At 33.7% G+C, this 12,722-nt stretch overlaps 1 long non-coding RNA gene across 1 annotated transcript in view; it reads right to left on the bottom strand.

Moving 5' to 3' along the window:
- Positions 1-2,424: 2,424 nt before the first annotated feature.
- The window catches only part of LOC136033186 (uncharacterized), a 33,418-nt gene continuing 23,120 nt past the window's right edge, over positions 2,425-12,722 (bottom strand). The window contains exon 2 of the long non-coding RNA XR_010618878.1: positions 2,425-2,994. This is a non-coding gene — a long non-coding RNA (uncharacterized LOC136033186). The remainder of the gene's footprint in view (positions 2,995-12,722) is intronic.

Below are 12,722 nucleotides of genomic sequence, written 5' to 3'. Positions count from 1 at the left end.
GTCAGTTAATGCGTCTAAATGCGAGTTCATTTGTTTTAATAGCCCTCATGTGGTCGCTCCATTCGTTGCTGGGACTCCAGTTCTACCATGTTCTTCTTTAGTTAGTTGGCTTGGTCTGTGTTTCGGCCCAACACTTTCCACAGCCTGCTCATCCCTAATGTGAAAAACCTACGTGTCGCTTACGGAAAAATATCCCCAAACAAAAGCCGTTACAACCGCAATGGTTTGTGCATGATTTATAACGCTTATTGTGCCCCTGTGCTTTTCTTTTTATCAGGCATTGCTCATCTGTTTTGTAAGAAAGATCGCTATACTCTACGTGCAGCTTATTTCAGATATTGCGAATTCCTTTCCGGCTTCCTAGATGGCACCGAAAAAAAAAATAATTGATCGATTTGGTTTAATAGATGTGTCTTCTCGGATTCGGTCTTTCAGTGATGATTTATGTAAAAATATTATCAATTTTATTCACGTTTATGACCCCTCTGCAGCCTTTTTTCCATATTAATACTGGTTAATTAGTCCATGTTGTCTTTTGTTAGTTTGATTTTTTTTTTCTTCGCTGTTTATCGTTTTTGTTTCTGTTTATTTATAATACTCCGTACTTTGTGTTTTTTATACTTTTACGGGTAATAAAGTTCATTCATCCATTCATTCATTCATATCCTAAGAACTTCTGTGGAGGAAGTTTAACCTTTGCTTTTAAGCCTCCCATGCGCTTTGACCCAGTTGAGTTGAAACAAATGAATTAGTTTGATCAAGATAAGAAATTGGAATTCTTGTATGTTTCCTCACCTGCATACTATCTTCCTCTCTGGTCCTTAAATTCATTGAATGTGAGTGAACCAGTAGATATTTTGGTAAATATTAGTTATGTAATCATTTTTCTATCTCAAAACAGTACTACCATCTAGAAAACATTTTGCGTTTTTTTATAGTTAATTTGGGTAAAAGGAAAAATGTATTTTCCATGAAGCTTCTTGTTTTGCTAGCTAGTGAGAGACAAAAATGTTTTTTTTTTGTTTCAAGCCCAAAAGTAGAGAAGTTTGAAGCATTATAGCTCAAAAACCTGCTATGCAGGTTTTGATTACTTGTCACCAAACCCGCATAGTAGTTACTTTGCATTGTATATGTATATCTATCTATCTATCTATCTATATAAAAATAAGGTGTTTGTATGCATGTTTGTTTGTTTGTAAAAAGAGCGTTTGCATATGACGTCATTATAAGTATAAAAGGCTTTGTATATACACAGACAATGGGATAGCAAAGAATGTTGTATTTTCGCAAGTTTTAAGTATAAAAGGCTTTGTATATACACAGACAATGGGATAGCAAAGAATGTTGTATTTTCGCAAGTTTTACGTAGTTACAAAATATATATATATATATATATATATATATATATATATGTATATATATATATATATATATATATATATATATATATATATATATATATATATATATATATATATATATATATATATATATATTGTATAAATGACGACCAGGACATAAGTTAAAAAAAACTAAAAAAAACTAAAAAAAAGGTAAAAACTACAAAAAAAACTAAAAAGAAAAAAAAACTAAAAACTAATAAAAAAACTAAAAAAGCTAAAAAACTAAAAAAAACTTGCATGTTCAAGAGTCGGTAAACCTGACAATCTATTTATATGCACAGACAATGGGACAGCGAAGAATATTTTATAACATGCAACATATAATGGTCCATGGGAAAACAATCCGTATTCAGATCTATACCTCATGATTCTAATGATTGCCCTTGAGCTTTGTTGATGGTGATTGCTAATCGACGATTCCCTGTGTGGTCATCGTCATTTATATATCCCCCTGAGCCCCCCGGCGTCCCTGTTGTAGTTGTGTCCCTGTGTCCCGGTCGTCATGTCCCGGTGTCCCGGTCGTCATTTGTGTCCCGGTCTGTATATACATTCGTTTTTGAATTGGTCTTTTTTTAGGTTTTAGTTTTTTACCTTTTTTTAGTTTTTTTTTCTTTTTTTAGTTTTGTTTTTCTCCTTTATTTTTCATTTTTTTTCCTTTTTCATTTTATTTTCTTTTTTAATTTTTTTTTAGCTTTTTAGCTTTTTTAGTTTTTTGATCCACAAAAAGACAACTTATTTTTATTTATATATTATTTTTATATATATAGATATATAGATAGATAGATAGATGTCCGGGTCGTCATTTGTGTCCCGATGTCCTGGTCTGTAATTTTGTCAGTCGAAAAAATGACGTCAGTCGACACAGAAACATGACGTCACCTGACAGATCCAATAAATAGAATGTCAGGTTTAACGACTCTTGAACATGCAACATATAATGGTCCATGGGAAAACAATCCGTATTCAGATCTATACCTCATGATTCTAATGATTGCCCTTGATATTTGTTGATGGTGATTGCTAATCGACGATTCCCTGTGTCGCCATCGTCATTTATATATCCCCCTGAGCCCCCCGGCGTCCCTGTTGTAGTTGTGTCCCTGTGTCCCGGTCGTCATGTCCCGGTGTCCCGGTCGTCATTTGTGTCCCGGTCTGTATATACATTCGTTTTTGAATAGTTTTTTTTTCTTTTTTTTAGTTTTGCTTTTCTCCTTTATTTTTCATTTTTTTTCCTTTTTCATTTAAATTTTCTTTTTTAGTTTTTTTTTTTAGCTTTTTAGCTTTTTTAGTTTGTTATTAGTTTTTAGTTTTTTTTTCTTCTTAGTTTTTTTGTAGTTTTTACCTTTTTTTTAGTTTTTAATTTTTTTTTACTTATGTCCTGGTCGTCAATTATACTCCCTGTGTCCCGGTCGTCATTTGTGTCCCGGTGCTTTGTTGATGGTGATTGCTAATCGAACATTCCTTGTGTCCCGGTCGTCATTTATATTCCCTATGTGCCGGTGTCCCGGTCGTCATTTGTGTCCCGATGTCCCGGTCTGTAATTTCGTCAGTCGAAAACATGACGTCAGTCGACACAGAAACATGACGTCACCTGATCCACAGACAGACAGACAACTTATTTTTATATAGATATATATATATATATATATATATATATATATATATATATATATATATATATATATATATATATATATATATATATATATATATATATATATATATATATATATATATATATATATATATATATATATATATATATATATATATATATATATATATATATATATATATATATATATATATATATATATATATACATATATATATAATATATATATATATATATATATATATATATATATATATATATATATATATATATATATATATATATATATATATATATATATATATATATATATATATATATATATATATATATATATATATATATATATATATATATATATATATATATATATATATATATATTCACAGCTGGGACACAGGGACACAAATACAGTGGCGCGTGACGACTTACGCGCGCAGGGGGGGGGGGTGCGAAGTACCCCCTCCAACTAGGTGTTGGTATGGCGCGAAGCGCCAAACCAGCAAAGATGCACGCACTCTTTTAAAACTCACCGCTACGGTCTTAGAATAATCTTTCAATCACTAAATCAATTATATTATGCTAGAAACTCTTAATGCTACCACTCCTTGTGGAGTGGTTCAGAAGCATTTATTAAATTTTTCAAGTTTTCATTGCTTAGATAGCTCAGTATTTGTTCAGCATATTCATGTGGTAACTCAGCAAATCTGTTGAAGAGAGAATTGAAACTTCTATTGGCTAGTTCAAGCAGCACTTTCCTTTCTATGCTGCTTCCGAAACGGTTTTTTATTATTGTGTTATACATTGAAAATTTTGTTTCCCAGTTTGATGATTTCAGTAAACCTTTCAAAGAATTTTCATTCATCGTGTATAGTTCCATTGATCTTATCTCACTCCTCATTTGTTGTAGTTCTCTTAAAAATTTATCCCTGAGCTCATTTGCAGGATAACTTGTCTGAGTCTTGTCTGAGAGCCATATGTTTCTTTCACTTACATATAAATTTGGTTCAGAAGCATATATGAAATTTTTCAAGTTTTCATTGCTTAGATAGCTCAGTATTTGTTCAGCACATTCATGTGGTAACTCAGCAAATCTGTTAAAGAGAGAATTGAAACTTCTATTGGCTAGTTCAAGCAGCGCTTTCCTTTCTATGCTGGTTCTGAAACGGCTTTTTATTATTGTGTTATACATTGAAAATTTTGTTTCCCAGTTTGATGATTTCAGTAAACCTTTCAAAGAATTTTCATTCATCGTGTATAGTTCTATTGAGCTTATTCCTTTGATAAAAATGTCATAGAACGTTGTATTACAAAATATTGTCTCACTCCTCCTTTGTTTTAGTTCTCTTACAAATTGATCTTACAAATTTAGCTAATTTGCAGGATAAACTTGTCTGAGTCTTGTCTGAGAGTCTTATGTTTCTTTCACTTACATATGAATTTGCCACTCTCAGTTTTAATAAATGGCTTGCAAAATAAACAGCAGCATCACCAACAGCTAAATCAAAAGCTGTACGGTCACTTCCATCTGTTATATCTATGTCAGATCCATGCTCCAGAAGAGTTGCAACACAATGTTTATCTCCACTCTGACTAGCATAATGAAGCGCTGTCATGCCATACTTGTCCTTGGAGTTAACATAGGCTCCAGCACCAGACTGTATAAGATATTCAACAGTCTCTGTGTGTCCTTCCCAAGCTGCTAAATGAAGGGGAGTTTTACCATAATGATTTCTTATATTAACATTAGCGCCAGACTTTAAAAGACATTTAACAGTCTGTGTGTGTCCTTTCCAAGCTGCAAAATGAAGTGGACTTGTACCAGCCTCATTTCTTAAATTAACATCAGTGCCAGACTTTAAAAGATATTCAACAGTCTGTGTCTGTCCTTTCCAAGCTGCTGAAAGAAGTGATATTTCAATTGGAATGGACATGTTATTTTATTATGTTTCTGTAATTTAAATGGATATCATATCATTGCTATATATAGGTATGATTACGTCATGACTCCTGTACTCGTATGATGTACTTGCCCTCCGTAATGATGTTAATTAAAATTACGTCATTAGCCTAGGTTACAGGTAACACAAGAGTAATACATTATATCTTTTCAATGATATGCGTCATATCATATCATTTCAATGATATCATTCAATGATATTAGGTTTGCGGCTAATAGAGAAAGTAAGAAAAGAAAGCGTGCCCAGGAATCACAAGAACAGCGTGAAAACACGCTTGCGTCTCAAAGAGAAATTACCAAAAATAATCATGCCGAGGAATCACAAGAACAACGTGAAAACAGGGTCGCGGCTAAAAGACAAAATTTGTGTCCGGGGTGTCCCGGTGTCCCGTTCTGTAACGTCATAAAGTCTTCAATGGCTCTGGTAGTGCAGCCAGTTGAGGAAGCTGAACTTTTCCTGAGGCGCAACACATTCCCATTGTTTCACTATTAAATTTCAAGGCCTTGCAATAGGGACAAATTTTAGACATAGTCCCGATTTGAATACATCTACTCAAGCTATAATCATTGATTGGGCTGTTTGTACCTGAATGCTAGACGATAATTTTTACGTTACTCTTGTGATTCCTTGGCACGCTTTCTTTTGGCATTATCTCTTTGAGCCGCAAGCCTGTTTTCACGTTGTTCTTGTGATTCCTCGGCATGATTTTTTCGGTAATATCTCTTTGAACCTCAAGCATGTTTTCACGTTGTTCTTGTGATTCTTTGGCATACTTATATATCCCTCCAGTGCCCTTCCGGCGTCCCCATTGTAGTTGTGTCTCTGTATCCCGGTCGTCATTTGTGTCCCAAACACAGGACACAGGGAAGTTTAACTTTTCCTGAGGCGCAACACATTCCCATTGTTTCATCATTAAATTTCAAGGCCTTCGAATAGGGACAAAATTTAGACATAGTCCCGATTTGAACACATCTTCCCAAGCTATAATCATCGACTGGGCCGTACCTGAATTCCAGGCAATAATCTTAGGTTACTCTTGTGATTCCTCGGCACGCTTTCTTTTGGCATTATCTCTTTGAGCCTCAAGCCTGTTTTCACCTTTTTCTTGTGATTCCTCGGCACTCTTTCTTTTGGTAATTTCTCTTTGAGGCGCGAGCCTATTTTCACGTTGTTCTTGTGATTCCTCGGCACGATTTTTTTTGGCAATTTCGCTTTTAGCCGCGACCATGTTTTCACGCTGTTCTTGTGATTCCTCGGCACGATTATTTTTGGTAATTTCTCTTTGAGACGCAAGCGTGTTTTCACGCTGTTCTTGCGATTCCTGGGCACGCTTTCTTTTCTTACTTTCTCTATTAGCCGCAAGCCTAATATCATTGAATGATATCATTGAAATGATATGATATGACGCATATCATTGAAATGATATCTGTAACCTAGTGTTACAGGTATCTCAGGTAACACTCTTGTGTTACCTGTAACCTAGGCTAATGACGTAATTTTAATTAACATCATTACGGAGGGCAAGTACATCATACGAGTACAGGAGTCATGACGTAATCATACCTATATATATCAATGATATGAGAACAGTGGTTCATATCCATTTAAATTACAGAAACATGATAAAATAACATGTCCATTCCATTTGAAAGATCACTTCTTTTAGCAGCTTGGAAAGGACAGACACAGACTGTTGAATATCTTTTAAAGTCTGGCACTGATGTTAATTTAAGAAATGAGTCTGGTACAAGTCCACTTCATTTTGCAGCTTGGAAAGGACACACACAGACTGTTGAATGTCTTTTAAAGTCTGGCGCTATAAGAAATCATTATGGTAAAACTCTCCTTCATTTAGCAGTTTTGAATGGACACACAGAGATTGTTGAATGTCTTATACAGTTTGGCGCTGATCTTAATATAAAAAATGAGAAAGGTGAAAGTCCACTTCATTTTGAAGTTTGTAAAGGACACACTTTATCATGTTCTTCTGGATCTATTTCAGTTTCACAGACTTGTGAATGTCTTCTCAAATATGGAGCCTATGTTAACTTCAAGGACAAGTGTGGCATGACAGCGCTTCATTATGCTAGTCAGAGTGGAGATAAAGAGTGTGTTGCAACTCTTCTGGAGCATGGATCTGACATAGATATAACAGATGGAAATGACCGTACAGCTTTTGATTTAGCTGTTGATGATACAAAGACTGCTGAATATCTTATACAGTCTGGGGCTGATGTTAATGCAAAAAATGAGAATGGTACAAGTCCACTTCATTTTGCAGCTTGGGAAGGCCACACAGAGACTGTTGAATATCTTATACAGTCTGGCGCTGATCTTAATTTAAAAAATGAGAAAGGTGAAAGTCCACTTCATTTTGCAGTTTGTAAAGGACACACAAAGACTGTTGAATATCTTATACAGTCTGGCGTTAATGTTAATTTAAAAAATGAGAATGGCGCAAGTCCACTTCATTTATCATGTTCTTCTGGGTCTATTTCAGTTTCACAGACTTGTAAATGTCTTCTCAAATATGGAGCCTATGTTAACTCCAAGGACAAGTATGGCATGACAGCGCTTCATTATGCTAGTCAGAGTGGAGATAAAGAGTGTGTTGCAACTTTCCTGGAGCATGGATCTGACATAGATATAACAGATGGAAATGACCGTACAGCTTTTGATTTAGCTGTTGATGATACTGCTGTTTATTTTGCAAGCCATGTATTAAAACTGAGAGTGGCAAATTCATATGTAAGTGAAAGAAACATAAGGCTCTCAGACAAGACTCAGACAAGTTTATCCTGCAAATTATCTCAAGGATCAATTTGTAAGAGAACTAAAACAAATGAGGAGTGAGACAATATTTTTTAATATAACGTTCTATGACATTTTTATCAAAGGAATAAGCTCAATAGAACTATACACGATGAATGAAATTTTTTGAAAGGTTTACTGAAATCATCAAACTGGGAAACAAAATTTTCAATGTATAACACAATAATAAAAAGCCGTTTCAGAACCAGCATAGAAAGGAAAGTGCTGCTTGAACTAGCCAATAGAAGTTTCAATTCTCTCTTTAACAGATTTGCAGAGTTACCACATGAATTTGCTGAACAAATACTGAGCTATCTAAGCAATGAAAACTTGAAAAATTTCATAAATGCTGCTGAACCAAATTTATATGTAAGTGAAAGAAACATAAGGCTCTCAGACAAGACTCAGACAAGTTATCCTGCAAATGAGCTCAGGGATAAATTTGTAAGAGAACTACAACAAATGAAGAGTGAGATAAGCTCAATGGAACTATACACGATGAATGAAAATTCTTTGAAAGGTTTACTGAAATCATCAAACTGGGAAACAAAATTTTCAATGTATAACACAATAATAAAAAACCGTTTCAGAAGCAGCATAGAAGGAAAGTGCTGCTTGAACTAACTAATAGAAGTTTCAATTCTCTCTTCAACAGATTTGCTGAGTTACCACATGAATGTGCTGAACAAATACTGAGCTATCTAAGCAATGAAAACTTGATATATATATATATATATATATATATATATATATATATATATATATATATATATATATATATATATATATATATATATATATATATATATATATATATATATATATATATATATATATATATATATATATATATATATATACTAGCTGTTGGGGTGGCGCTTCGCGCCACTCCAACACCTAGTTGGAGGGGGCGCTTCGCGCCCCCCCCCCCCAAGCCCCCTCGTGCGCTTAAGTCGTTACGCGCCATATTATATACGCGCCATTGTAGTTGTGTCCCTATGTCCCACCTGTGAATATAGATATATATATATATATATATATATATATATATATATATATATATATATATATATACATATATATATATATATATATATATATATATATATATATATATATATATATATATATATATATATATATATGTTTTAACTACGTAAAACTTGCGAATATAAAATATTCTTCGCTGTCCCATTGTCTGTGCATATAAATAGATTGTCAGGTTTACCGACTCTTGAACATGCAACATATAATGGTCCATGGGAAAACAATCCGTATTCAGATCTATACCTCATGATTCTAATGATTGCCCTTGAGCTTTGTTGATGGTGATTGCTAATCGACCATTCCTTGTGTCGTCGTCGTCATTTATATATCCCCCTGTTCCCCCCGGCGTCCCCGTTGTAGTTGTGTCCCTGTCGTCATTTATATTCCCTATGTCCCGGTCGTCATTTGTGTCCCGGTGTCCCAGTCTGTGATTTCTCTTTGAGTGTCCCATGCGTCATTTATATTCCTTTTGTCCCGGTGTCATGGTCGTCATTTGTGTCCCGGTGTCCCGGTCTGTATATACAATCGTTTTTGAATTGGTCTTTTTTTAGTTTTTTACCTTTATTTTAGTTTTTTTAGTTATACCTCAAGATTCTATTGATTGCCCTTGAGCTTTGTTGATGGTGATCGCTAATCGATCATTCCCTGTGTCCCCGTCGTCATTTATATATCCTCCTGTGCCCCCCGGCGTCCCCGTTGTAGTTGTGTCCCTGTGTCCCGGTCGTCATTTATATTTCCTGTGTCCCGGTCGTCATTTGTATCCCGGTGTCCCGGTCTGTATATACGTTCGTTTTTGAAATGGTATATGATGAAATAAATTTTTGTTTTAGTTTTTTTTTTTGTTTTATTTTTTTTTAGTTTTTTTTCTTTTTAGTTTTTTTTTATTTTATTTTTTTTTTAATTTTGTTTTTCTCCTTTATTTATCATTTTTTTCCTTTTTTTATTTTTTTTTCTTTTTTAGTTTTTTTTTTTAGTTTTTTTAGTTTTTTTTTATTAGTTTTTAGTTTTTTTTCTTTTTAGTTTTTTTTTGTAGTTTTTGCCTTTTTTTTAGTTTTTTTTTAGTTTTTTTTTTACTTATGTCCTGGTCGTCATTTATACTCCCTTTGTCCCTGTGTCCTGTGTTATACCTCCCTGTATATATATATATATATATATATATATATATATATATATATATATCTATCTATATAAAAATAAGTTGTCTGTCTGTGGATGTGTGGATGGATGTGTCAGGTGACGTCACCTGAAAAAACTGGATCAGGTGACGTCAAAACTGAAAAAACTAAAAAAAGGCAAAAACTACAAAAAAAACTAAAAACTAATAAAAAAAAAAAGCTAAAAAACTAAAAAAACTATAAAGGTAAAAACCAATAAAAAACTAAAAAAAAACCGAAAAAACTAAAAAAAGGCAAAAACTACAAAAAAAAACTAAAAACTAATAAAAAAAAGTAAAAAAAGCTAAAAAACTAAAAAAACTAAAAAAACTAAAAAAAGGTAAAAAACTAAAAAAAATAAAAAATAAAAAAAAACTAAAAAAAAGGAAAAAACTGAAAAATAAGCTAAAATAAAGGTAAAAACCAATAAAAAACTAAAAAGAAAAAAAAGAAAAAACTAATAAATGACGACACTCAAAGAGAAAGCGACCAGGACAAAAGGAATGTTCGATTAGCAATCAACAAAGCACCGGGACACAGGGAGTATAAATGACGACCAGGACATAAGTAAAAAAAAAAAATTAACAAAACTAAAAAGAAGGTAAAAACTACAAAAAAACTAAAAAGAAAAAAAAACTAAAAACTAATAAAAAAACTAAAAAATCTAAAAATCTAAATAAACTAAAAAAGAAAAAAAAAGGAAAAAAATAAAGGAGAAAAACAAAACTAAAAAACGAATGTATATACAGACCGGTACACCGGGATACAAATGACGACCGGGACACAGGGAATATAAATGACGACCGGGACACAGGGACACAACTACAACGGGGACACCGGGGGAAACAGGGGGATATAAATGACGACCGGGACAAAAAAACTAAAAAGAAAAAAAACTAAAAACTAATAAAAAAACTAAAAAATCTAAAAATCTAAATAAGCTAAAAAAGAAAAAAAAAGGAAAAAAATAAAGGAGAAAAACAAAACTAAAAAACGAATGTATATACAGACCGGGACACCGGGATACAAATGACGACCGGGACACAGGGAATATAAATGACGACCGGGACACAGGGACACAACTACAACGGGGATCTATTTATATGCAAAGACAATGGGACAGCAAAGAATGTTGTATATTCGCAAGTTTTACGTAGTTAAAACCATATATATATATCTATCTATATTCACAGGTGGGACATAGGGACACAACTACAATGGCGCGTAACTATTATGGCGCGTAACGACTTACGCGCGCGGGGGGGCTTGGGGGGGGCGCGAAGCGCCCCCACCAACTAGGTGTTGGGGTGGCGCGAAGCGCCACCCCAACAGCTAGTATATATATATTGTAACTACGTAAAACTTGCGAAAATACAACATTCTTCGCTGTCCCATTGTCTGTGTATATACAAAGCCTTTTATACTTACAATGACGTCATATGCAAACGCTCTTTTTACAAACAAACAAACATGCATACAAACACCTTATTTTTATATAGATAGATAGATAGATAGATATACATATACAATGCAAAGTAACTACAATGCGGGTTTGGTGACAAGTTATCAAAACCTGCATAGCAGGTTTTTGAGCTATAATGCTTCAAACTTCTCTACTTTTGGGCTTCAAAAAAAAAAACATTTTTGTCTCTCACTAGCTAGCAAAACAAGAAGCTTCCTGGAAAATACATTTTTCCTTTTACCCAAATTAACTATAAAAAAACGCAAAATGTTTTCTAGATGGTAGTACTGTTTTGAGATAGAAAAATGATTACATAACTAATATTTACCAAAATATCTACTGGTTCACTCACATTCAATGAATTTAAGGACCAGAGAGGAAGATAGTATGCAGGTGAGGAAACATACAAGAATTCCAATTTCTTATCTTGATCAAACTAATTCATTTGTTTCAACTCAACTGGGTTAAAGCGCATGGGAGGCTTAAAAGCAAAGGTTAAACTTCCTCCACAGAAGTTCTTAGGATATGAATGAATGAATGGATGAATGAACTTTATTACCCGTAAAAGTATAAAAAACACAAAGTACGGAGTATTATAAATAAACAGAAACAAAAACGATAAACAGCGAAGAAAAAAAAATCAAACTAACAAAAGACAACATGGACTAATTAACCAGTATTAATATGGAAAAAAGGCTGCAGAGGGGTCATAAACGTGAATAAAGTTGATAATATTTTTACATAAATCATCACTAAAAGACCGAATCCGAGAAGGCACATCTATTAAACCAAATCGATCAATTATTCTTTTTTCGGTGCCATCTAGGAAGCCGGAAAGGAATTCGCAATATCTGAAATAAGCTGCACGTAGAGTATGGCGATCTTTCTTACAAAACAGATGAGCAATGCCTGATAAAAAGAAAAGCACAGGGGCGCAATAAGCGTTATAAAATCATGCACAAACCATTGCGGTTGTAACGGCTTTTGTTTGGGGATATTTTTCCGTAAGCGACGCGTAGGTTTTTCACGGCTTGATTCATTAGGGATGAGCAGGTTGTGGAAATTGTTGGGCCGAAACACAGACCAAGCCAACTAACTAAAGAAGAACATGGTAGAACTGGAGTCCCAGCAACGAATGGAGCGACCACATGAGGGCTATTAAAACAAATGAACTCGCATTTAGACGCATTAACTGACAGTCCAATCTTAGATAGGTCATTGGTTAATATAGTAAAATTAGAAGCAATCCACGGTGAGTCCGGGCAACAA

Source organism: Artemia franciscana, chromosome 11 (genome assembly GCF_032884065.1).
Source record: "Artemia franciscana chromosome 11, ASM3288406v1, whole genome shotgun sequence".
NCBI lineage: Eukaryota > Metazoa > Arthropoda > Branchiopoda > Anostraca > Artemiidae > Artemia > Artemia franciscana.
This window is presented reverse-complemented; position numbering and strand designations above follow the sequence as displayed.